Source organism: Dermacentor variabilis, unplaced genomic scaffold (genome assembly GCF_050947875.1).
Source record: "Dermacentor variabilis isolate Ectoservices unplaced genomic scaffold, ASM5094787v1 scaffold_14, whole genome shotgun sequence".
Lineage (NCBI taxonomy): Eukaryota > Metazoa > Arthropoda > Arachnida > Ixodida > Ixodidae > Dermacentor > Dermacentor variabilis.
Genome location: NW_027460302.1, coordinates 15,164,558 through 15,189,531, shown reverse-complemented (window position 1 = coordinate 15,189,531; position 24,974 = coordinate 15,164,558). Strand labels below are relative to the sequence as shown.

The 24,974-nt window shown below is 46.4% G+C and overlaps 1 long non-coding RNA gene across 1 annotated transcript; it reads left to right on the top strand.

Annotated features, from left to right (window-relative positions):
- LOC142567701 (uncharacterized) lies at positions 1 to 24,448 on the top strand. Its single transcript, XR_012825218.1, has 3 exons — positions 1 to 126; positions 20,801 to 20,864; positions 21,186 to 24,448. It is a non-coding gene; the product is annotated as an uncharacterized LOC142567701 (long non-coding RNA).
- The last annotated feature ends 526 nt before the right edge of the window (positions 24,449 to 24,974 follow it).

Genomic DNA, 24,974 nt, shown 5'->3' with positions numbered 1-24,974 from the left:
GCCGTCGGTGAGCAAAACCTGACGGTGAGTAAGCCCGACAGACGGCGGCACCGAGCCAAGACAGGTTTTTTCGCTGCTGCAGGGTGGATGTGGCGGACGCTCCTGTGTCGAGGCTTCAGCGACGTCGTGCGTAGCAAAGTACTCCTTTCTTTTTATTAGCTAGTGTTTTCAATGTGTTCTCTTTTGCATGCAGTAGGGGCCCAAATTTTGAATTATTGATAAGAGCAGTAAACGTATCAGCTTTGTCTGGGTCTGGCGATTCCCCCGTTAGGCCTAGGTGGTAGGCGGGGCTTATATAGTAGGCTGATTTAATTTTCTCAGCTAGCTCTTTGAAGTGATTCTTACATGGGGTAAGGAGTGCTAAATTTTTACTTTTGTTTGGGATAGCAGTCGAGGTCGCTCGAGTGATTTGGCGGACTTGCTCCTTGAGCTTAGGTTCGTAGGCCTAGCGATGAAACCGAAGAAAGGGAAGGCCGCGGGGGACGGGGAGCAAGTGCAGTGCTTCCTCGACGATACCAGTTTCCAGAGTTTAGCAGACGAGGAGGGGTCTAGCTCTACGTTCAGGCTGTGAGAGGGTGTCCGGGAAGCAGTAAAAAACTGGAAGGAACTTGGACAGCCAAGTTCGAAGAGCTCAAAGCAGACCTGAGCGAGGAGCGGGTGGCACTGCAGGCGAAAGTCGACGATTTGGTGAAGGTGGAAGCGGTCCAGGCCGCGTAATTAGTAAGGACCGTGGCCGAGCTTGGAAAAGAGAAGGAAAGGAGCGCAGAACTGGAAAGGCGGCTCAATGTACTTGAGACGCGGGCAGCGGAGAATTGGACTGGACATCAAGCCGGTGGCAAAAGCCCAGAAAGTAGGGTAGACCCTACAGGCGAAGTAGGAGGCAGGGAGGCAGAGCAAACGGTCGTCGGCTCGCCGCCGAGGAATCGGCTTTGTTATAGTGAAGCAGCGCAACAATGGGGCCCCGAGTGAGGCGACGCTGCAGCCACAGGGGCGCCAGGTATCGCCGACTACCTCGCCACCACTCAGTGGAGCGCTCGATGACCGTCGCGTTCGACGTCACCAGGCCGCTACCTGTCGCCGCAGCGCCGACCATACATTGGTCCAGCCCGGGGCCGGTCTGCGAGCCCCTATCCGGAAAACTAAAAGCAGCAACCGATGGAGGTGCGGTTGTCGTCAGTCGAACTGACAAAGATCGATCCTCCGCCGCCGACGAAAACGCCGAAGAGACCATCTCGACGACATAATAACGACACGCCGCCGTCCCGACGAAGTCAGGAAGCCAAGACTACACGCAGCCACCGCCTTAGTAGACACAGGAGCCGATTACTCCGTCATGAGCGGACACATCGCCGCCCAGTTGAAGAAGGTTAAGACCGCATGGGAAGGCCCTCACATTCAGACCGCTGGAGCACACCTGATTATGCCGACTAGAATCTGCACGGCAAGAATTACCGTTCATGACCTGACTTCCCCTACCACCTTCGTTATCCTCCAACAATGTTCACGCGAGGTCATTCTCGGCATGGACTTCCTAAACCAACACGGTGCAGTCATCGACCTGAAGTCGAAGTCGATAACTCTGTCTGAAAATCAAGCGATACCGCCGGAGAGCTCTCGTAGTCACCATGCCCTAAGCGTGCTCGAAAGTCAAGTCAGCATCCTGCCTCGCTCCAGCATTGTCATTTCCGTCGGCACCAAAACACCTGCCGACCTAGAAGGCGTCATCGAGGGTGACCAACGTCTACTGCTAGACCGTGAAGTTTGCGTCGCAAGAGGGATCGCTTGACTCCACGGAGGGAAAATGGAAGTGTAGCTCACCAACTTCAGCCAAGAGTTCAAACACATCAGCAAGGGCACGACAATCGCGTACATCGAGGAAATTGCGGAAACGAGCAATGCCTTTGTCCTCTCAGATTCTGCCTCATTTACCCCTCCGACCATAGTCCCCGAACCAGACTTCGACGTAAACCCAAGTCTCCCCATGAGCAAGCAGCAATAGCTCAGAAGTCTTCTCCGACGATACAAGGACTGCTTTTCAACTTCATCGAAGATTCGACAAACACCAGTTGCGAAGCATCGTATAATAACCGAAGAGTGCGCTCAACCACTCCGACAGAGCCCTTACCGAGTTTCGAAGCGAGAACGTGAAGCGATTAGGCAACAAATCGACGAAATGCTCCGTGACGACATCATCCAGCCGTCGAAAAGCCCGTGGGCATAGCCTGTTGTCTTGGTGAAGAAAAAGGACGGAACCTTACGTTTCTGCGTCGATTATCGTCGACTGAACAAGATCACAAAGAAGGATGTAACCACCTACCATGAATAGACGACGCATTAGATCGCCTCTGCAACGCAAAATACTTCTCCTCGATGGATCTCAAGTCTTGCTACTGGCAAACAGAAGTCGACGAGAGAGATCGCGAAAAGGCCGCTTTCATCACGCCAGACGGCCTCTACGAGTTCAAGGTCATGCCATTCGGACTGTCTCGGCGCCTGCAACGTTCCAGCGCGTAATGGACACGGTGTTAGCAGGATTGAAGTGGCAGACCTGTCTTGTTTACTTGAATGACGTCGTCGTCATCGCCGGAAATTTCGACGATCACCTTAGGCGGCTTGCGACAGTACTAGAGGCCATCAAGCCATCAGTGCTCACTCTGAAGCCAGAAAAGTGCCGCTTCGCTTACGATGACCTTCTGTTCCTAGGCCACGTCATCAGCAAATCCGGAGTACGCCCCGACCCGCAGAAAACAGCTGCCATCGCAGAGTTCTCGCAGCCAATCGACAAGAAGGCAGTGCGTAGATTCCTTGGCATGTGTGCCTAGTACAGGCGCTTTGTCAAGGACTTTTCACGCATCGCGGAGCCACTGACACAGCTAACTAAATGTGACGTCGAGTTCAAGTGGCAAACGCCGCAGGCCGACGCATTTCAAGAACTAAAACGACGCATGCAGTCACCGCCAGTACTTGCCCATTTCGACGAAGACGCCGATACCGAAATCCACACTGACGCCAGTAGCCTAGGCCTCGGTGCCGTCCTAGTCCAGAAGAAAGACGGACATGAACGGCTGATATCTTATGCTAGCCGGTCGTTGTCAAAAGCGGAAGGCAATTATTCTACGACTAAAAAGAAATGCCTTGCCATCATTTGGGCTACAGCAAAATTTCACCCTTACCTTTATGGCAGGTCATTCAAAGTCGTCAGCGACCATCACGCGTTGTGTTGGCTAGCTAACTTAAAGGACCCTTCAGGACGCCTGGCGAGGTGGAGCCTCAGACTGCAAGAATATGATGTCACGGTAATCTACAAGTCCGGACGAAAGCACTCAGAGCACCCCTGTACGCTGACGAGGACTGAGCGAGAAGCTTTTGCGTCGCTATTTCGGACCGTACAAGATCATCCGACGTATTGGCGCACTGGACTATGAGGTCGTGCCAGACGGCATTTCGCTATCACAGCGGCGCCGCTCACGACCTCGAATTGTCCACGTTGTGCGACTCAAGCCGTACTACCAGCGTTAATGAACTTTGGGACTTCGCGTAACTGACCTCTGGACTTTGTTTCTTTTCGTTGTTTTGTTACTTTTGTTTAGTAAGTGTCCATTTGTGTTTCGCTCTCTTATATTTGCAGCGTCGGGACGATGCTTTTTAAGAGGAGGGTAATGACACGTGTACTTCTTTATCGGGCGACCACTTCTCACCGCCTAACAAATGTTATCGCATAGCGCAGGACGCGCCTGCATGTAAAAGAAGTTACTGGAATTTTATCGATGGTTCCGTCCACTGTCTTTCACCGCAACTTGTGTCATCTGATTGCACGTATGCGCGACGCGAATAGTGTAGAACTTTGTGGAAGACACGCGGGTCCCAGCGGTTTCTCTGGAACATTCGACAACCGATCTTTAAAAGCCGACGCGCTTGACCCGCTAATAAGATTTTCGCCGATCGCCGACTGTGTTCGCCGCTCCCACGAAACACGCAAGCAGCTATTTGATGTCTAAAATATGTCGAACGGCTAATTCAAAAGCCTAGTAGCTGTCTTGATCAAGAAATCTTGTAGCCATTGACGTCTAGAAGTACTTCAGTAAGCTCTGCTAACGTTACGCTAAAAGTTCGCTAATGGACAGCTTGACAAGAACAACTGAAGACTTTTATTAGACATTCCCTCAAATTTTTGGGGCAGCTGTTACAGTAACACGACGTTTGCCCACAGTTACACTTTATTATAAACGAGGCATGAAGATCAGAAAAAAAGTATATTGTCGGATAGAGGGATGCACAGGTAGTTTTTCCAGATGTTAACCATGGGAATAGTGCAGTACAGCCTCATTGGTCAATTAGTGGTTTTTTATCTAGACCAATCATTGAATGCCGCCTGTCAGAATTTTTTTTGCAAATAAAACAAGATCTGTATTGTATGCTATCATGCCAATGTTCGCCCATTGACCTAAACAAGAACATCTCTGCATGAAACACGTCATTATTGACAGAACTTCGCCCTGCTGGGTCTCCACCAAATTGAAATAGTTTCTAGCAAAGAAAAATTTTTGTCAGTGATGCTGCAGTTCAGGTAAAATTTCATCCTGGTTTCAGCTACAGGGGGCACAATAGACTTACACCAGTATACGAAACATAACACTGTGCTACAATGAGTTAAGAAATAAAGGACAGTACACATCTGGAAAAACACTCTGCGAACCACTCTAACTAGCAATATAAATATATTTTTTCTGATGTCCATGCTTCATTTGAAAGTAAATTATAACTTACTTTGTGGGTGCCCCTTGTAAGGTAACGCCACATGCTTGCACAGCATCACGCAGAAATAATGGCCAGTTCTTTGGCATACCATCCATTAGTAAATTCCTTGTACGTTGCATGTTACAAGAACTGAAAGATAAATCATAATATGCTGTTATTTTTTTTCATAAACTGTATGAGGAGCTTTTCATGCGTAAATGGTGATTGCAAGCGAAAATGGAGCAAGAAATCAACTTCAGACCATGTCACATACTCATGCTTTATTACCTAATAAATTGGAAAAGATGCAGAAAGTGTAATTAAGAAGAGCGACAAATAGCAGCAAAGGTGATCATGGATAAATCTTGAAGATAATTGCCGCTGCTGCCAGAGTAGGCCAGCCTTCGTAGGAGAGCACTGGCTGCCCACAAAAGCTTGCTGTCACAGGCCACGCGTGACGGTTCTTGTAGACATAGGAAAGCAATACCTGTACAGAACAGGAAAAAAAGGGCAAGGGAGGAAATGGGAATGTTGAAATTAGAACTTCAATTAGCAATATGTGCTAAGTAAGAAGTTTGGCTCACATTAAAAATAAATTTAGGCACTCCTTTCTCTTAAATTACGGGTATCTTAAGGTATGTATACGATGATGTTTAAAATGACTAGTATATTTCCTATCATAAGAAGCCAACAAACACTGACACCAAGGACAACATAGGGGAAATTACTTGTGCTTAATAAATTAAATAAAGAAATGATAAATTAATGGAAGTTAAAGTGGATGAAAAAACACTTTGCCGCAGGTGGGAACCGAACCCACAACCTTCGCATGTCGCGTGCTATGCTCTCCCAATTGAGCTACAGCGGCGTCGTTTTCCCATCCACTTTCTTGGGTATTTATGTGTCCTAGTAGAACCCTGGGAGTGTTAGCCAGCGCCACAACTCAGAGACCTTGTTCCTGGCATATAGTCATTAAGTTGCATAGCAGAGTCAAAGTCAGCCTTTAGGTTATTGTATGGTGTTTTGTGGCTAAAAATCCACTTATCAACCTGTCAAACAAGTCTAAGAAGCTTCCTGCAAAATATAATCAGTTTAAAACAGTAATTCACTCTGCAGGTAATTGATGTACTAACTTAATTAAAAAGTTAAATAGCGTTTTATATTGTTGAACTAAAAGCAAGTTTGGCATTTGCGCTGCCTAGCTGTTGCCTTTCTTTCAAACTTAAACATGACACAGTACAGAGTAAGCAGGTAGCATGCAAAGGAGGACTGGTGATAAAGTAGTGTTCCAAAGCAACACTCCTAGCTGGATCAATCACTTTTGTTGATATATTTTCATGTGACCCTTATTGGCTTAGGGCAATACCACACACAAATGACGCAACACCTTAGATGATGCGTCATACAAAATTGAAAGTATCTCATGATGTGATCAAACAATAACATTGGCCACTGACTTGGAAGTGTTAACATGCTGTTTGCATGAGAAATTGTGAAGTGATTCGTATAGGTGGCAAATTCATCAGTGCATCTATAGACCAGAACACAACAGCCTCGCACCCAGACTAACCGAACGCATACTCTCGCACCCGGGTTGCCCGATCGACCGGCGCCATTTTGTACTGGGCTGCCAAAGTGTGTTCGCCGGCGACCGGCACACATGGCGAGCGTCAGCTCTAGGACTGCAAAGTGCGGAAATGTGCCCGTTCACGCGGATCCAAAGTACAGGAAGTCATCTGGGCATCATTGCATCGTGTTTGGATGCCAAAACAACCAGCGCAAAAGGAGCAGGTTGCTTAGCGCTGTTTGCGAAGAGCACAACACACGTAGGGAATCGTGCCGGTGCGGTGTTTTCAGCCTGCACCGATTTCCATCCGCCACGAAGAATGCCAAGCTGCGCCACCAGTGGATAGCTGCAGTGAATAGGAAGAACTACCAACCCAGTGAAAATGCACGAGTGAGTATTCGATCTCTGTATATTTTGGTGCCACGTTCAACTTTGCGCCCTACGAACGTAATATGTGTAACACGCAGGTTTGCTCCGAGCACTTTCTGGGCAACAAGCCTACAGAGCAGAATCCCGTGCCGGTGCTTCGCCTTGGCTATAACAAAAAGACAAGCCTTTTCGTGTTTTTAGTCATGCAGAGCTCCCGACGGTTAAGCGGAACAGTTGAGTTTGCGGTTAGCGATACTTGCAGCTGGTGCACGGCATGACCATTAAGCGTGAACGACAAGTTGTAGGCCATAGAATGTTGCCCTGCTGGTGAGCGTTATTGCTATGAAAGTAAACCGAAGTCTGCTCGTCACGTAGCATGCGTCCACAAAAACGTAGACGACTGGTCGTCGCCGAAGGTGCTCGTGCAGCGCGCCTGTTTTTACGAGCTGGTGTTGCAGGTGTCATTCGTGACGAATTCATTTGAGCTTTCTGAGCTCTAAACTGCGCGCGGGCTGTTATGCGGGGTAAAATGCAAGATTTTTCCGTTTATATAGCGAGGAAAATAAGGTGGTTAGTTATTGTTGTATTTTGTAACTTTTGCTCGTCCTCGCCAGTTTTTTTATTTTACTGTTTTCTAAGCGAGCGCCAACAATCCGATATGGCCTCGCACAGGCGAAACGGGTCTGATACCAGGTAGCTGCAGTTGGTGGGGCTAATTTAATGCAGGTGCGGTTGTTGTATTGTACAAAGGGGTCCCTGATGATGCAGCTTAAAGTAGGGATGGTAATTTTATGTGCCCTGTCATGGTTTTTGCAGCAGCTGTACAACACCTGCATCTGTCATGCTGACCCTGTTATACGGGCTCTGACTGCACATGTAGTTGAGCATTATAACTACTGTAGTTCCTCATTTTCCATTGAGTGCAGGTTTAGCTTCGTATGCTGCTTGTTCGAGTGCTGTAGGCTTGTGTTCTGAATGTTGTACTCTTAAGTGGTTGCTCGATACAATTGGCCTGGTGTATTTTTCATTTTGAGAGGACTTTATATCTTCGCAACAGTGATGGCATGGGAAAGAACTACAGCCGTTCTTACTATAACATATATTTTGTTTTCAATATGCAGGTGGTGAAGGGCAGGCGTCTGCTAATCAGGCAGTCTATAAGCCCAGTCATACGACCTCGCCAGTTGGTTGCCAAACGCGGCCAACCCTGTAGTGACCATGACAAACAAGACCAAACTGAAAGTGCAGAGGACAATGTTCTGCGTGCTTTATTAATATATGGCACCAACACAGTGCTGTATATTTCTTCACAGGTTACGTGCCAAAAATGCGGAGATATTACAGCTCACACGTGTTCTAGCATATAGCGCACGGTTTGTACAAACGTAATACCGTACTTGCCTGTATTCGCTTCTGCAGCCTGCACATCACTCAGTGTGGCCATTGCAGACTTGCATGAGGTCTTGAAGTTTGATTGGATCGAGACAGCGAAAATTACAGGTTAGAAAAAACGCGACACACGCCTTCCGCCCAGCTGAAAAGCCCAAGTTTCGCTTATGCGCCGGGTCGCATCTCCCGGCGTGGCAGCCCAGACCTGCTACTTCGCGGCGCTTGCGATAGATGGCGCGACGAGCGCTCATCAATATGGCGGCGCGCTTTGAATTCACGGTGTTCTGGTGTATAGCCTCAGGTAATTCTGAGCATCTATGCTGACTTGCAACTGAGAAGCCACTGCACACAAAAAGGTGTATTCAAGTAATGGTTCATGCAGAATAATTGCCCACCTAGGGAAAAGGCAAATGTGGCAGGCTAATGGGCCAGGGCGAATAGATTGATAAATTCTGATAACACCTCCAATGATATTATTGAAATAGGTGATAAAAAACAGCACAGGTAAAATTGCAGTTATGACAAAATTTTAAAAGCACCTCTCCAAACTGCTGGAACCCTCAGCATCATGCCTGTTCTACATGCACATAGGTTGCAGCGCAATCTATATCTCAGACGCAGGCACCTCCACAGATCACTTTGTGATCTCCTCACAATAAGGTTGAAAAACAGTCTGGCACAAGCTACTTGATGTGATTCATTTTGCAAACGCCAACCACGTGCTGATGGTGGTAAAGCGAACTTGAAGTTTGTCCTTGTATAGAACTTGGCCCATGTTTTATCAATTCTAGCAGCAAAGCGCACCTTTTACAGCACACGTAAATCTTAAATTAGACTGCTTGCTGATGCTGTACAGTAAGTTCCTGTAAAGAAACTAAATCACACAGAAAACATTTAGAATACCAAACTAATCAAATACTGGCCTGAATACATTTGTGCATTAGGGAAGCAAGGTGTAATGTACACTGTTGTAGAAAATGTTTACTCATGTATCGAATACTTGTATGACACAGCAGAGTTAATTTGTGAGTTCTTACATAGCAATGACTACGTACAGGTAAATTTTGTAAGGCTTAGGGAAACTAATTATTAGTAGAACTGTGTATGTACACTGGCACTGAGAAATTGGTTATAGTGGCAGCTTATAATGGACCATTGCAAAAAAATGGCCGTTTGTGAGGCACCAACTAGCTAGTTTACCACGAAGCGCTCCCTGGCCTTAACCCATATAAAAAAGCATTGGGAGGACCAGAGAGGGTGCAGTACATTGGCTTAAACTGATCATGATGAGGTCCCGTCATCCAGCTAGCGCCAAGGTACAAGAAGGATGTCCAGCCGTCTATAGAGTAAAAGGGACAAAATAAGATAGCATCAAGTCAGTTGAAAGGCAGATTTGCAATTACAAATAAGGTGACCCAGTCACAGTCATTCATTAATAAATGCCAAGCTGTCGTGATTTCACTCCCAGGTGAAGCACCTACTAGGTTAAAGGTTTTGCTGCTTATTTAGAACAAAACACAAGTGAAATTTGTACATCAGCAGACGACTTAATTTGGAATTGTATAGATGAAGTAAACATTGCAGTTATATTTTTTGTTTTGCTATAAAGTGGGAACGCCACAAACTGCATAGTCACTGACACACACACGTGCACACGTAAGAACAAAAGGACACAAAATAGGGCGAGTTCAGTCTGGTTCAGCCTTGCAGCCAGCACGTCGTCTTCGAATGCACTCCTTTCGGTTGGTTCGTGCTACGTTAACCACAAAAACTAAAAAGCAGGGCAAAGTTCTGACTGGTGTTGCGGAAGTCGTGGAGGGCGTTAGTGCTGAACAGCTCAACACAAGCAGAACCCTCGTATAGAAGTAATGACGAAAACTCGCACTGCAGAAGAGCCCATATATCAAGAATTGTCGCGGGTAATACCTAAATAGATTCACATTGTTAACGAAAAACGAAGCGCAATGTATTTCACTTACCGGAAAAAGTGTTATCCGAACGTGCGACGGGCAAAGACGCACCGAGACACGAAAGCGGTGAACGCAGATCCCGCCATTGTGGTAGTAAGCCGTCGGCGAAAACACGCAATGCAGCCGATGTCGCAAAGCACTGATGCAAAACACACGGCACACAGCATCAGCACAGCTAAATGACAGTATAAATGGGCAGAACGGGTTAGAATGATGCACAACTGTATAACGAACCCACGACCGAGACATAGCGGGCGGCAGTGGCCGTTTTTTCAAACTTCCTGCCTCCCAGTGTTTCCAGCACAGAATGAGATGTCCGACAAATTTGAATTGTGCCGCCGAAGTGATCGCAGCGTGGTGGCTCTATGACACCGCTGTGCAACACCGGCGTTTCGCTCCTGCTGCTGCAAATACCTGCTGCGCGAGCATAGAATGGTTTCCAGGCGTCGTGTGCGCGCCCCGTATGGAAAACAATAACACGCCCTTGATCGTTGAAGTTCTTGTGTGAAATTATTTAATATTAAAGGCAATTAACTTATGTTGCTTCCAACGAGTTCGATTTGTCTGTGGCGTCTTTTATTCGCTAACGCCGACGGCCTACGGTAACCGCACATTTAACACGTCGTTTGGCATTTTATGCACTTTTAGACAAAAAGATCTAGAAAAGTTCTTGAGTTAGACATTCTGAATGTGTTTACCAAAATAGACTCTAGTGACACCAGTAGTGGGTTTTGCCGCAGATAGAATATATACTAGCATATTCCATGTGCTGAGGTTATGTTTAGAAGAAATTCTATTTTCAGTCTTATCATAGACCAAGACGTCTATAGCCGTTTGTAGCCATTTCAAGAAGTTTTTAAGAGGTTCTGTGTTTCGTGGGCTGTCACCGTTCTTTGAGTGTAGCCTGTTTTTGAGGGCACAAGTTCGCCCAATAAAACGCTAGTTTCGTCTTTCTCAGTTTGGCCGCTTTCGTCAACATCACTACCACGTGACAATAGGTACGAGGTCCTCCGAGGTATGTAAAAAGGTGTAATGGTTCCAGGACTTACTTTTGGAAATGCGGTTGTTTGCTTTAAATCAGGGGTACAATCAGGACTCGACGGGAACCAAAGGTCAGTGGGTCGCCTCGCATTGGGCGCTCACGGGAAGACTACAAATGAAGCTAATAATAATAATATTTGGGGTTTTACGTGCCAAAACCACTTTCTGATTATGAGGCACGCCGTAGTGGAGGACTCCGGAAATTTTGACCACCTGGGATTCTTTAACGTGCACCTAAATCTAAGCACACGGGTGTTTTCGCATTTCGCCCCCATCGAAATGCGGCCGCCGTGGCCGGGATTCGATCCCGCGACCTCGTGCTCAGCAGCCGAACACCATAGCCACTGAGCAACCACGGCGGGTCTACAAATGAAGCTGTGCAGGGTGATATGGGCTGGACTAGTTTTGAAGGGAGGGAAGCTCGCAGTAAAATTGAGTAAGAACGGCTGAGGAATATGGAAAAAAGTAAATGGGCTGGGAGAGTGTTCAGGTATGTGTACAGGGGAAACATTGATTTACAGTGGAGGAAAAGAACTAGGAAGCTTACCAGCAAATAGGCGGCCTGTAGGATGGGCAACACAGCAACAAAGAAGGTCAAGCGGAAAGTCAGAGAGGCTGAATTAATCTCATGGGTGGCGGCAATGGAAAAGAAACCTGCCATGTGTAACTACTTAAGAGGAACAAACGAAATGAGGAAAGAAACATGCGAAGATATTTATTAGCAACGGGCGCGAACGGGGAGCAGTCACAAGCGTTCGGCGAAGGACAGCAACCACGAGCTCATGCCGGTAGCGATGGTGCTATGTCGCAGGCAGGCTACTCTTCTTCGTTACAATCGCCCTCCGCAGAAAAAGGCGCCATCCTGGCGACTTAAGGCGAAGAGACTACTATTGGGTCGTAGTACGGCTTAATGCGAGCGACGTGGACAAATTCGCGGCCGCGATGGCGTAGGTCCGTCAATGGCGTGAGGGGCTCTACGATGTAATTGACGGAGGACGTTTGCTCCAGAACGGTGTAGGGTCTTAGGTATTTTGTGACAAGTTTTGAGGAGAGGCCGGGTGTAGTAGCCGGTACCCGAAGCCATACGAGAGAGCCAGGCGAAAAAGTTGGTGCAGAACGGTCGGCAGGTTGACGGGATTGCTGCTGCCACTGGTCCTCAGTGGAAAAAAAGCGGGCAAGCTGGCGGCATTCCTCGGCATGACGAGCAGCTTCAGATAGCGGAGTACTTTCGGACTTGTCAGGTGTATATGAAAGAATGGTATCGAGCGTAGTAGAAGGTTCTCGTCCGTATGAGAGAAAGTGAGCGGAAAAACGTGTAGTTGCTTGTGCCGCAGTATTGTACGCATACGTCACGAAAGGGAGAACTTCGTCCCACTTTGAATGATCAGAGGCGACGTACATCGAGAACATATCGCCAAGAGTACGGTTGAAGCGCTCGGTCATGCCGTTAGTTTGCGGATGGTACGCTGTACTGGCGCGGTGGACGATTCGGCATTCGTCGAGTAGTGCCTTCAAAGCATCGGAAAGAAAGGCGCGGCCTCTATCGCACAGAAGTTCGCGAGGGGCACCATGGCGAAGAACGAAATGTCGTAACAGAAACGATGCAACGTCGCGGGCGGTGGCAGTCGGCAGAGCAGCTGTTTCAGCATAGCGGGTCAAGTGATCCACTACCCCGAATTTTTTTGGTGCTGTCCATGCACCGCCGACCAAAGCAAACCCCGGCGCCGGAAATCATTCTGGATTTTGTCGTCTTTTTCACGCTCGAAAAGCCATTTCACCGCAAAAATTGCGAACTCGGGCTGGATTTCGAATCAACGCCCATGCACTGGAGTGACATAGCGCAAGCAGCCCCATCCGAGCACAAAATTTCAAGGACGTTGTGATGGCGAACGGGCTCGCCGCGGCATCTCGCGGAGGCCGCGGAATCTACACTATATCATGGAATCTACGGAGCGCGTGGATGTCAATTCCGAAACCTTATTGGTATAAAGTTCTCATAAACTTTTGATGTGAAAGGTACATCGACATTTCCAAACGTGTGCTTTAGATTTTCAATTGCGGAGCTTTGTAAGTTTAATGTTCCCATAAATATTTGACGCAAAAAGTTCATTAACCTTTTCAAAGTCGTACATGGGCCATACAACGAGACAAGCCAAATTAACACACTATCAGACAAGTTGACAAAGCCCGCAGCGAGGCCCGATGAGACGAAGCGTTGTGGTGGTTCATTCGTGCCGTCATGTCACATAAAAAAATGTCAACATTTCTTTTCACCTACGCCAAAGCATCCAGTGAAGACACTAAAGCCAGCCAAAGTAACTACGTTCTTATTTATTTTTCCTACTTTGACTTTTAATCGCGAGGACACATTGAACCTCTTCAATTTTTTTGTTCTCGCTACCCTACCCGCGGGCTGCCAGAGCCAGCCAGAGCGCATGCGTTTTTCTCGTGTTGTCCCGACACCCGCGCGGCGCACTTCGGTGTGCGTTCGGTTTTCGCTGGCCGATGCCTGGCAGAGTTTTGGACGCTTTCTAGATAGCAGACGAGAAAAAGAAACAATGGTCGCTCACAGCCATCACTGTGGGGACTCGACGGACTGCACCGCGTGCGCTTGAGCGCAACCTGTCCAGAAAGTCTTGTCTCGCCGGTGTAGGATACCGAGCCGTATGCGCATGGTTCTTGGTGGACCAAGCGTCCACCAAGAACCATGCCGTCGTTTTTTCTTCGATATTCCTTTAATAGCCACATTAGTTGCCCAAAGTAGGCATTCGATCATGACCAACGTACTTTCCCTTGCGTTTTTTTTCCATTGCGGTGCCCCCACCCCACAAAAGAAAAAAAAAAAACGTTGTTGCGGCGCAGCGAATTGTGGCATGGTGAAAGTTCTATTTTGTTACTTCCTTTGCGGAAAGTAATGGGCCATGGGACGCTTCAGCTGCCGGATACTCTTATTATATTATTGCGATAGCAATTATATGAAAACTCTAGGCGCATTCCTGCCGTCGCCGTCGCCCTCATGTTCTGCATAAAGTCCAAGGGCGATAACATCGTGACCGCGCGCCGCAAGCTGTATGTGCGAGTGAAAGCGTGTGGGAGGTGGGGGGGAATGGATGGACCGTCGGTGGCGGCTCAGTCTTGTGTGCGCAAGGGAGAAAAGTGAGGAGCTAGCGCGCCGCTTTCCGTCGCGCACGATACATCGGGGGGAGTGGGTGGAATGGGGGAGGGATCTAGGTTTCTGATAGTCTGTGATTGCGCAACATGTTTATTTGCCTTGTTTGACCCATCATATACCACGACTTTTTCTTAGATACGTAGATTTATTGGAGACTTATACGCATATTTAGATATCTTGTTGCGAGGTTTTGTGGATACGTGCAGTGAACATTGTTTCCAGTGGGACGTTTTTGCCCTTTATCAAGCTGTATCTTCGCATTCGTATATTCCACTGTATCTTCGCATTTCTAATGTACGAGGGCGAGTCAAATGAAAGCGAGCCTACCCACCCTGCGCAATTATGGTTCTGTTCATTATCTGCAAGACCTGCGCGTATCACACAGGCATCTCTCATTTACAAAAGTGACACGCAGGTGTGAGGATAAATGTCCTTTAATGCGCTCATACGATGGGTTGAACATGGTTGCGTGACGTAATGGACGCTCCAGAAGTTGGTCACCGTGGTGCCGTGAGGTTTTTGACAGCTGAAGGTGTTTCCCAAAAAGAAATTAGTCGCCGTATGGCTGCCGCGTACATTTAACATTGTATTTCAGTGGCCACTGGGAACCGTTAGAACAAACAGTTCAAAGAAGGACGTGAAAGTAGCAAAGACGATCCCAGACCGGACCAAAGCCATCGTGCAATAACCCCTAACAGAATTGCAAAGGTGGATAAGCTGATGACACAAGAACGGAGGATAAACATCGATGAACTGGCAGAGCGTGTGAACATCAGTCACGGTTCGGTTCACCGGCCGTCATCGTTCACGCCATAATTCATGAACATCTCGGTTATCGGCTCTTGTGTGCGCAATGGATGTCCAAGATTTTGAACCACCGCCAGAATACGGAGAAGTTCGGCGCTGCCTTTACTCATCTGATCGAGTATCACAATAAGGGTGACGATTTCTTGCCTGCAATTGTGATCGGAGGCGAACCATCATGCCACTACTACGAGCCTGAAACACGACGGCAAAGCTTACAACGGAAACATTCGAATTCACCACCCCCAAAGAAAGAAAAGGCCGTCATTCCCGCCGGGAAGGTATTGTTGACTTTTATTTTTCGATCGTCAGGGGCCATTACTGATAGAATTTGCTAAATCTTAAGAGACTATCAATTGTTTCCGATATTGTGACACGCCAGATCGGCTGCGTGTCGTAATCAAGAACAAACTACGTGAAAAATTGACGAATGGGGACATCTTGTTCCACGACAATGCCCGTCCTCACGTCGCTGATGTGGTTAATACGAAATTGGCAAAGTTCAAGCGGGAAACGCTGAAACATCCGCCATACAGCTCAGACCTGTCGCCTTGCGACTTCCACATTTTGGGGCAACCGAAAAAACAGCTCAAGGGAACCAGATTCGTCTCGGACGATGAAGTGAAAGTCAGTTGCAGACGTTTTGAAGCAACAACACAAGGAGCTTTATGAGACGGGAATCACGTGACTCGTTAGTCAATGGGACAAATGTCTAAATGCTCATGGAGGCTACTTTTAAATAAAGTACCCCGTTTGTCATATATTCGCATTGGCTCACTTTCATTTGACTCGCCCTCGTATATTCTGCAGAACTCCTGCTTTTTATACGTGCTCTCAGTTGCGACTATAATTTCGGTGCAATTACTCACGATACACGACCGGTGATAGCTGCTCCTGCGTAATACAGTGGAACAAATGACAGCGTCATTGAGATTTTTCACTGGCCGTTGCATATGTACAAGAATGTAAACAAAGATCTTGAATGACAAAGTTTCATTAACATATTTGTCCTCAACTTGTTCATTTCATGGCCTTTACATTTTTCATATCAGCGGCATGCACTGCTTTGCTGGTTTCGAACTGATGTAGTTCTAAGGTTCGTGTGATATTTTTTTTTACTTACTAAATAGACAAAAAACATGGGAGCATTGACATCAGTTATGTTCGGCAGAATTTTTGGCACACGAGTATAATATTTTATGAAAAACTACATATTTTACTTGTATTGACAGTGCGTAGGGTTCAAGAATTCGTTTGCAGCATCTTTGGAAATGGCAATGCAGTTATTATTCATGTATTTGATTCCTAGGCGAATTGTTTAAGAGAAAGCTTTATCTCGGGCCCAACTCCGACGCGGCCTATTCAGATACATGCAAAACGCAGAAACGCTTTTCTGAGATAACTCCTGAATCGCATATAAAGAAATTTGTTGCATTTGAGAGAGTAAGTTAAATTCTAGTGTCTGTTGGAAGCGGAATTCGATTTAGGGCCCGAACTTTGTTTAAAATATTTTGAAAAATTCGAAACTTCGAAAAGAATAGAAGCACGAAGTTTACAAATTAATAGCTCTGCATCAGGAACAGATATTGCAGTTCTGTAAACGGCATCCATTACACCATTCAAAGCCGAAAAATTCGATATGTCTATTTGTATCTTATATGAATTGGTTATGTTATGTACAAGGGTTCTGGAAAAGCCGAATTTCTATAATACTTAATTTTTTGAGACTCATGTGCAGCATCAATTTTGTCCGCTGTAGATGTACTATTATGTGCAATTCACAGAATTGTAATATCAATTTTCATTGCTGATTTACAGAGTTGTAAACTTCATTATTTCGCTTTCTTAAAATTTTCGATTTTTGCCACTTTTCAATAAAATATTGACGACCTAAATCGAAAATTTGAAACAAACAAACGCTAGAATTTAAGTTTTTGTTTTAAATGCAACAAACGTCATCAAATTTGGTGAAGCGGTTGTCGAGGAAAACGAATTCTCCTTCTACATGTATTTAGATAGGAGCATCCGACCTAATGTTTCCTCTTAGGAGGAGGCCGAGCTTAATTGTGCGACCCCCCCCCCCCCCTGAACGAAATTTCTGTCTACGCCACTGCCGTATATGTCTATACCAACAATCAAAGGGCCGACTAGGCCATGGAAGGGGTTGTGACGGGTAGACCTGTCCGGGAAGTAATTTTCAGCGTTGGCACTCGGCACAAGTGCGAATGAACTTTCTGACATAGTTATACATGTCGCGCAAATAAAATCGGATGCGTAGTCGAGCATAGGTCTTGAAGAGGCCGGCATGCGCGCACTGAGGGTCTGCGTGGAAAGCGTCGCAGATAAGGTCACGGAGAGGCGGGGTATCACGAGAAGCCACCTGCGACCGTCAGAGAGGTAACTACGACGATAAAAAAGGCCGTCGCGAATGCAGAAGTGGGTACCCTGGCGGCTAAGAGCGCGAGATGGTGAAGAGGTGGGTGGATCAGAAAAGATGCTGATGAGAGCACTGAGCCAGGGATCGCTGCGCTGCTCCGACGGCATGTTGCGCAGTGCATGAGATGTAAGTGTGGGCAGATAGGCAAGCGCAGTCAGCGGAGATCGGTGAGCGAGAAAGGGCGTCAGCGTCCGTGTGCTTGCGGCCGGAACGGTAGAGAACGCGGTTGTCGTAATGTAGTTTAGGAGCCCAGCGAGCAAGTCGGCCAGATGGTTCCTTAAGGGTAGACAGTCAACAAAGGGCGTGATGGTCAGTGACGACATCGAAAGGGTGACCATACAAATAAGGACGGAATTTTCGAAGGGCCCAAATAATGGCTAAACACTCTTTCTCTGTAACAGAGTAATTAGCCTCGGCCTTTATCAGAGTTAGCTCGCGTAGGCAACGACATATTTATCAAACCTCGCTTTTCGTTGCGCGAGTACGGCCTCTGTGGACCTCTGTGGGGGCTGCAGGATCGAAGTGGCTGAGGATAGGTGGCGAGGTTAGCAAGGGGCGTAATTTCGTGAAGGCCTCATCACTGGCGGGCGACCAAGCGGAAAGTTCTTTGTCGCCACTTAGAAGGGCTGTCCGGGGTGCACTTATGGAAGCGAAATTTCGAATGAAACGTCGGAAGTATAAGCATAAACCAAGGAAACTTTGAAGCTCTTTTAACTTCTTTGGTTGCGGAAAATCGGTGCCTGCGCGGAGCTTGGCTGGATCCGGAAGGACGCCGTCTCGCGACACAACATGGCCAAGAATAGTGAGCTTTCGGGCGCCGAAACGACATTTTTTAAAGTTAAATTGAAGTCCCGCGTCAGTAAGGCATTTCAGAACTTGCTCGAGACGGCTGAGATGTGTTCGGAAATCAGCGGGAAAGACAACTACGTCATCCAGATAGCATAAACATGTGTTCCATTTGAGGCCGCGTAAAATATTATCCATCACTCTCTCAAAAGTGGCGGGAGCGTTACACAGGCCGAAAGGCATTACGATGAATTCGTATATGATTTATGATAACTCATATCAATTCGTATTTCGATTCGTATTTAAGTTCGTATTTATGATAACTCAAAGGGAAGCTCATTACTTTTCGAAGCGAGAGCGGGATGCCTTGGAACACGCACCTATAAAGCGAGCTATAAGACGGAAGAAAAAGCATATGGTTGCTGCGGTAAAGCTAGGGAAACTATGGAGCATGTTTTATTAGAAAGTGAAGACGTCTACCCAGCGGTCGATTTAGGCCCAACTGGCCTCCTTGAAGCACTTGGGTTCAGCGAGAGCAGTGGAAAAGTAAACATGTCCGCAATAGGCATCAGTAAGAGGCGATTAGAGGATTGGTGGAAGACAAGTAGAGAAACGACAAAAAACAGAGACGTACAAAAGCACAGTTCGAAATAGGGGATCAGAAAATTTGTGTGGGATAGTTCATAGTGTTTTCTTTTCTCTTTTTCATTGTTTAACCTAGGTAGGACATTAGGCAGTATAATAGCAAGAGCTTGGTGGTGCAACCTACCGCCCCGTTCCAAAGAGGACGCTCATAACATCCATCCATCCAGAGCGGCGGATTCGCCGCCGCAGCTGCTTTTTGGTCAAGTGGCGTAGACCGTTCGGGCATCCCGCGACATCACACGGAAGTTGACTTCTATGCTATTTGCAGTTTGTGCGAGTTTCGCGAACCATCAAAACCAGGGCAGCACTATGCGATCAGGAAAGTACTGAAACGCGAAAGCATGGGCAGCGCAGCGTCGAGAGAAAACGATACCTTTCAACCGCCCTTGTCGTTGCCAACGGTAATTTCAATGAGTTCTTTTTTCTAAACATGAAATAGAACTGGAGAAGTAGCATTTTATTTCATCTGATAATACAATACGAGTATGTTTTTTGCAGCGAGTAGTTGAGTACTAGCGACAGAATTTACCTGGGTAGTGCTTTCGTCATCCGGCAAGTGCTTGAATGTCCCTGGGGAGTGTCTAATCATGACTTGCATTTACCTCGATTTCTCGATTATTAAGGCTCTATTCGCGATAATATTGACGCCTTCGTGATTGTGGAGCACTTATCTATCACTTTAGCTTGACTTAGTATTTGCCTTTAGTGTCTCGTTAAAATGCATTGAAGTCGGAAACATCACAGTGAGGCACCGACACAAAGATTGGGACCTAGAAATTCAGAAATAGAAGTTTGATCTTCATTTTCTCTTCTAGTAATGAACCTCATAGCATGAAAATAATGGAATTGCAGTTTTGAAAGAGTGCTTTATAAGTAGCATCTGATTTAACGTTTCTTTTTGGTGTCCCTTTATCCATATAGGGCATGCATAGCTAAGAACCAACTCCAAGACAACCATCGGAATCAGCTTAGCAGTGCACCAATATGAGGCAGCGTTTGCATGAAGCTGCTGTGCTTCAAATACTACCCATGTGACCAACCAGCTACTTTGTTTGAATCAAAGTTTGAAATGTGTGCATTGTTCTGCTTTTCTGGGGCTGTTTTTCATGAACTAACAACTGTTACAACGTTATCGCTCGGCACAAGATGTGCTGCATCTGTTGGAGCATTCCTGAATGTTGTTGTCGATTCTATAGTGACAGTGACACAATCTTGCCCAATCAGAATGCATGGCTGAGAAAAATATTGGTGTACATTCTGGAACGATTTTGGCATATCGTGGCTGAGCATCGAACCCATGGCTTTGGACACAGGACAGGAACAAAACACCAACATGTTGCCCAGAAATTTAATAGTGAATGACATTATTTATAATTGAACATGTTTGTGTCTCTGGTATCTCACTGCATGACAATTCTGAGCTAGGCTTTGAATTTGATTGCAGAGCATGCACATCTAAAGTAGTGATCAAGTAAAAGAAATAAGTTTTGAGCTTTTCAGTGCCCCCTATTAGCCCCGTCAATCCCTATCAACATATTAATAAATTAAGACAGGTTGCAGAAGTTTGTACAGTCATCCACACTTCTCTATACAGCGCTCGATCATGTAGCTGCAAAGCGAAAAAAAGTAATGACACACCACCTACTAGGTTCAAGGCTGAGTTATGTTTCACTTGGGCGTCGGTGGTGCTTCCATTAGTGACAAGTGTTCTCACAAACGAGCCGGCAATGCACTAATGTCCCTTTCCTTGCATGAAGGTGCACTGTTTCAGCCCTATGGAGAAGTGTATATGACTGTGCATTGATACTCTTGTTACTTTGCCGACTTTGGCCAGCATACGCACTCGCAGTTACACTGACACATTCTCCCCTCTCATTTTACAGGCGTGAAATACAGCGTCAGTGAGTGATGATTGGTAGACTTGGGTGTCAACATATGTGAATGACGGTGAGTTTGAGCGGACGTGAGTGACTGTCGATATATGTCAGAATGCATTTGAGTGAGTGCGAGTTGTCAGAGTATGAGCGTGAGTCAGTAGAGGCAAGTGCGAATGGAAGTGACTATGACCTCGAGTAGGAACGTGAGCGAGTGCCTACGAGTGCACGTGAGTATCAGTGAGTGAGCACATTGCCAATAAAAATATTGGTGACTGAGTATGAGAATATCCGCTTATTGTGCCGACCTATGTATGTTTCTCAACTAGAAGAACCGTGCAAATGTATGCGAATTACTTCTTATGTAGTGGATGATTTTCTTTTATACTTTCAGAAATTTGTCTGGACCTGTGCATGTGCATTTATGGATTCAATGCCAACTATCCCAGGACTACAGCCTGCTTGACTTGCGTGTGATGCAGTGGATGTTCAGCGAATATTTCTTGGAATGCTTCAGACATGAAAAGCCAATTGTGCAACGTTCATATATTGTCATATTGTTAAGATGTGGGCCTGTGATTCTGATGTGTGTTGTACTGTGTTTTACTCCGGCTGTAGATTGCCAAGTATAGATTACCTTTTCGTGCGCTAAAGAACCTCAGTTATGGAATACCAACACGCCCTAACCTACGCTCTTTCAGATTGCCAAGTGTTTTGCTCAACGTAAGAATTGCTTACACTGCACCCTGACAACAGTACCTGCAGTTAGCCAAGGAATGTCTCGTTTATTTCAGCATTTTATACTGGGTTCTTCAGTATGGCAATGCCTTCTTGCTGCTTATTATCATATTGTCCAAATGCAAGCTATGATTTAATGAAATGGCTGAACTTCTGCCTTCACAATTTCTATATGTTTATATGACTGACCATTATCATATATTCTGTTGCTATTCTGTCTACTGCTCTGTGGAGTATTTTGCCTTGATTCTGTATTGTCTTTAATTTATACCTTATTTTATGTATTCGTCTCTGTGACATTGAATCAATACTAAGTGTTTCATGTAATGAGTCCTGGACTAAAAGAAAAAAGAAAGTGATTAGATGGAAAAAACCAGCAGTATATTGCTTGCAAATGTCTTGTAAGCTACTAAATATCTTTCTGATATTGCGCTTGATGAGCTAATTAGCTCGCCAAGGTTGAAGACTGGGCGTGTTGGTAAAGCATATTAAAGTTTGGATTGCTCAACATTTTGATGAGACACACAGAAGAGAATTACACACCACAGAGCGCTCTGTGGTGTGTGTTTCTCTTCTGTGTGTCTCATCAAAACGTTGCGGAATCCAACTTCTAATTAACTCAACATAATTCAATAATAAATATTTTTAAAGGCATAGACTGTATTTCCAAGAGTATTAGAGGATGTTTTACTACCAAAGCTTCGAAGAAAGTTGCTGGCTTTTCTCAGGGCTTTGGTGAAAGGACACTGTACAGGATAGCATGGTAGAAAGAGTGCGCCAAGTGTTCTTGAGCATGCTCTACAACTTTTTCAATTACAACTTATGCCCTGAAACAAATATTAAGAAAATTTCCATTGATGTGTAATTAGCTAACCAAGCTCAGTACAAGCAATATCAGAGTAATCAGTAAAACAAAAAGCAGTGCGCCCAAATGCAAAACGCCAGGGTACCAACTTTTCAAACGAATTTCAACAGCATCAAGACGGCAAGTTCGGCCAGTTGGTTGGGATTCATATTGAGAGTTTGTTACAGCGCAACACAAGACAAGGACAAAATAAAAAATAAAACGGCAGCACTGCGCTGACTCTCAACTGATATTTTATTGAAGATATGTCTAACATATTGCGTGTGAAAAGACACAGACGTAAGAGGCTATTTACAGGCTATTTACACTGCAGCCAGACAGCCAGGCCGACCCTCGCTCGCGCTAAGGGCAGCTACCAACTTCATCGTCGTTCTCGCGGCGGCCCGTCTCTTGAGCATCGCTCGAGAATATCGTAATATTAACCCCCGCCACCCTACTTCGTTGGCAAAAGCGCCGTTGCAGTGCTGTTAAAGATCCAAGGCGCGTGGAGAGTTGTAGGGCTTGAGTCGGGCGACGTGGACAATGTCACTGGCAGTCACAGCGGACGACGTAGTGGGCGTGGCTACAGCGATTTCATAGGCGACATCGGTCACTTGGCGGAGCACGCGATATTGGCCTGTGTAACAGGAAAACAGTCTTTCACAAAGGCCAACTTTACGCGATTATGACCAAAGCAACACGAAGGTGCCGGGCACAAAATGGACGTCATGGTGATGGAGGTCGTAGCGTTGCTTGTGTTTGCCTTGAGACACTTGTAGACGAGCGCGCACAAGTTGGCGAGCATGGTCAGCATGGGCGATTGCATCACGGGCATAATCGCTAGTTGAAGCTGTGGCGGACGGAAGCACACTGTTCAGTGGTAGCGACGGTTCTCGCCCATACAAGAGGTTAAATGGGGAAAAGCCAGCAGTTTCGAGACGGGAAGAGTTGTACGCAAAGATAATGCAAGGTCGAGCGTGGACCCAGTCACGGTGGTCGTCTGAAATATATTTGGATAGCATGTCTGGAAGGGTGCGGTTCAAACGTTCAGTGAGGCCGTTCGTTTGGGGGTGGTCATCATCATCATCATCATCAGCCTGGTTACGCCCACTGCAGAAGCCTCGCCCATACTTATCCAACTACCCCAGTCATGTACTAATTGTGGCCATGTCGTCCCTGCAAACTTCTTAACCTCATCCGCCCACCTAACTTTCTGCCGCCCCCTGCTACGCTTCCATTCCCTTGGAATCCAGTCCGTAACCATTAATGACCGTCGGTTATCTTCCCTCCTCATTACATGTCCTGCCCATGCCCATTTCTTTTTCTTGATTTCAACTAAGATGTCATTAACTCGCGTTTGTTCCCTCACCCAATCTGCTCTTTTCTTATCCCTTAACGCTACATCCATCATTATTCTTTCCGTAGCTCATTGCGTCGTCCTCAATTTAAGTAGAACCCTTTTCGTAAGCCTCCAGGTTTCTGCCCCGTAGGTGAGTACTGCTAAGACACAGCTGTTGTACACTTTTCTCTTGAGGGATAATGGCAGCCTACTGTTCATGATCTGAGCATACACTTTTCTCTTGAGGGATAATGGCAGCCTACTGTTCATGATCTGAGAATGCCTGCCAAACGCAGCCCAGCCCATTCTTAATCTTCTCATTATTTCAGTCTCATTATCCGGATCCGCGGTCACTACCTGTCCTAAGTAGATGTATTCCCTTACCATATCCAGTGCCTCGCTACCTATCGTAAACTGCTGTTCTCTTGCGAGACTGTTAAAAATTACTTTAGTTTTCTGCAGAATAATTTTTAGACCCACCCGGTGTTGCCAGGTTTGGCTATATATAGCCAAATTTGGCTACAGAAAAAAATGTTTGCCGTCGACTTGGGCGACTTGGCTACGTGGCTATATTTGGGCTACTGAAAATCTGTAACTTGCCTTTATTTGGGCTATAAGTGGGGCCTTAATCCTCTCTCCAGAGGCGACTCTCATCGAGTAGAAACAAATCTCGAAGGCTATGTTTTAACTGGCTGAGCTGGCAGCGTGGCTGTGCGTGTGTGCGCAAAATTCCGCCCCCCCCCTCAGTGCATCGTTCTCTGAGCCGATGGATTTATCCTTGACGCATTTAAATATACAATCGCGCTTTACCATGCTAACATTTACGCCAGCAACAAGTCTCATATTCGTCTTATCCCGACACCAGATCACCGGGCATCGGGATGAGCCTGGGAGTGGAGGGTGTTTCACAGTACACTGTACTAACATGGCTATGCCCTGAAACGGAGAGCAGTGGAGTCGGGCGATCGTGGCACCAGCATGAAAGAAGGGAAACGAAGGGAAACAAGAAGAAGTGGCAAACGATATCGGCACACATGCACGATAGCCCACTCTGATACACAAGGGACACAGGAAAAACCGAAGAAAAGCGGTTACTGCCAAGTAGGAGTGGCACGCCCTACTCGGCCCCTTGCAACACCATACAAATGGCACTCTCCTCCGCGGCAGCGGCGGTGCGTGCCGTGAGAGTGGGATGAAAAAAATAGAAGTTCTTCATCGTGCATATCGGTCGCCTCTAGCGTTTGTAGGTAAACATTATGGTT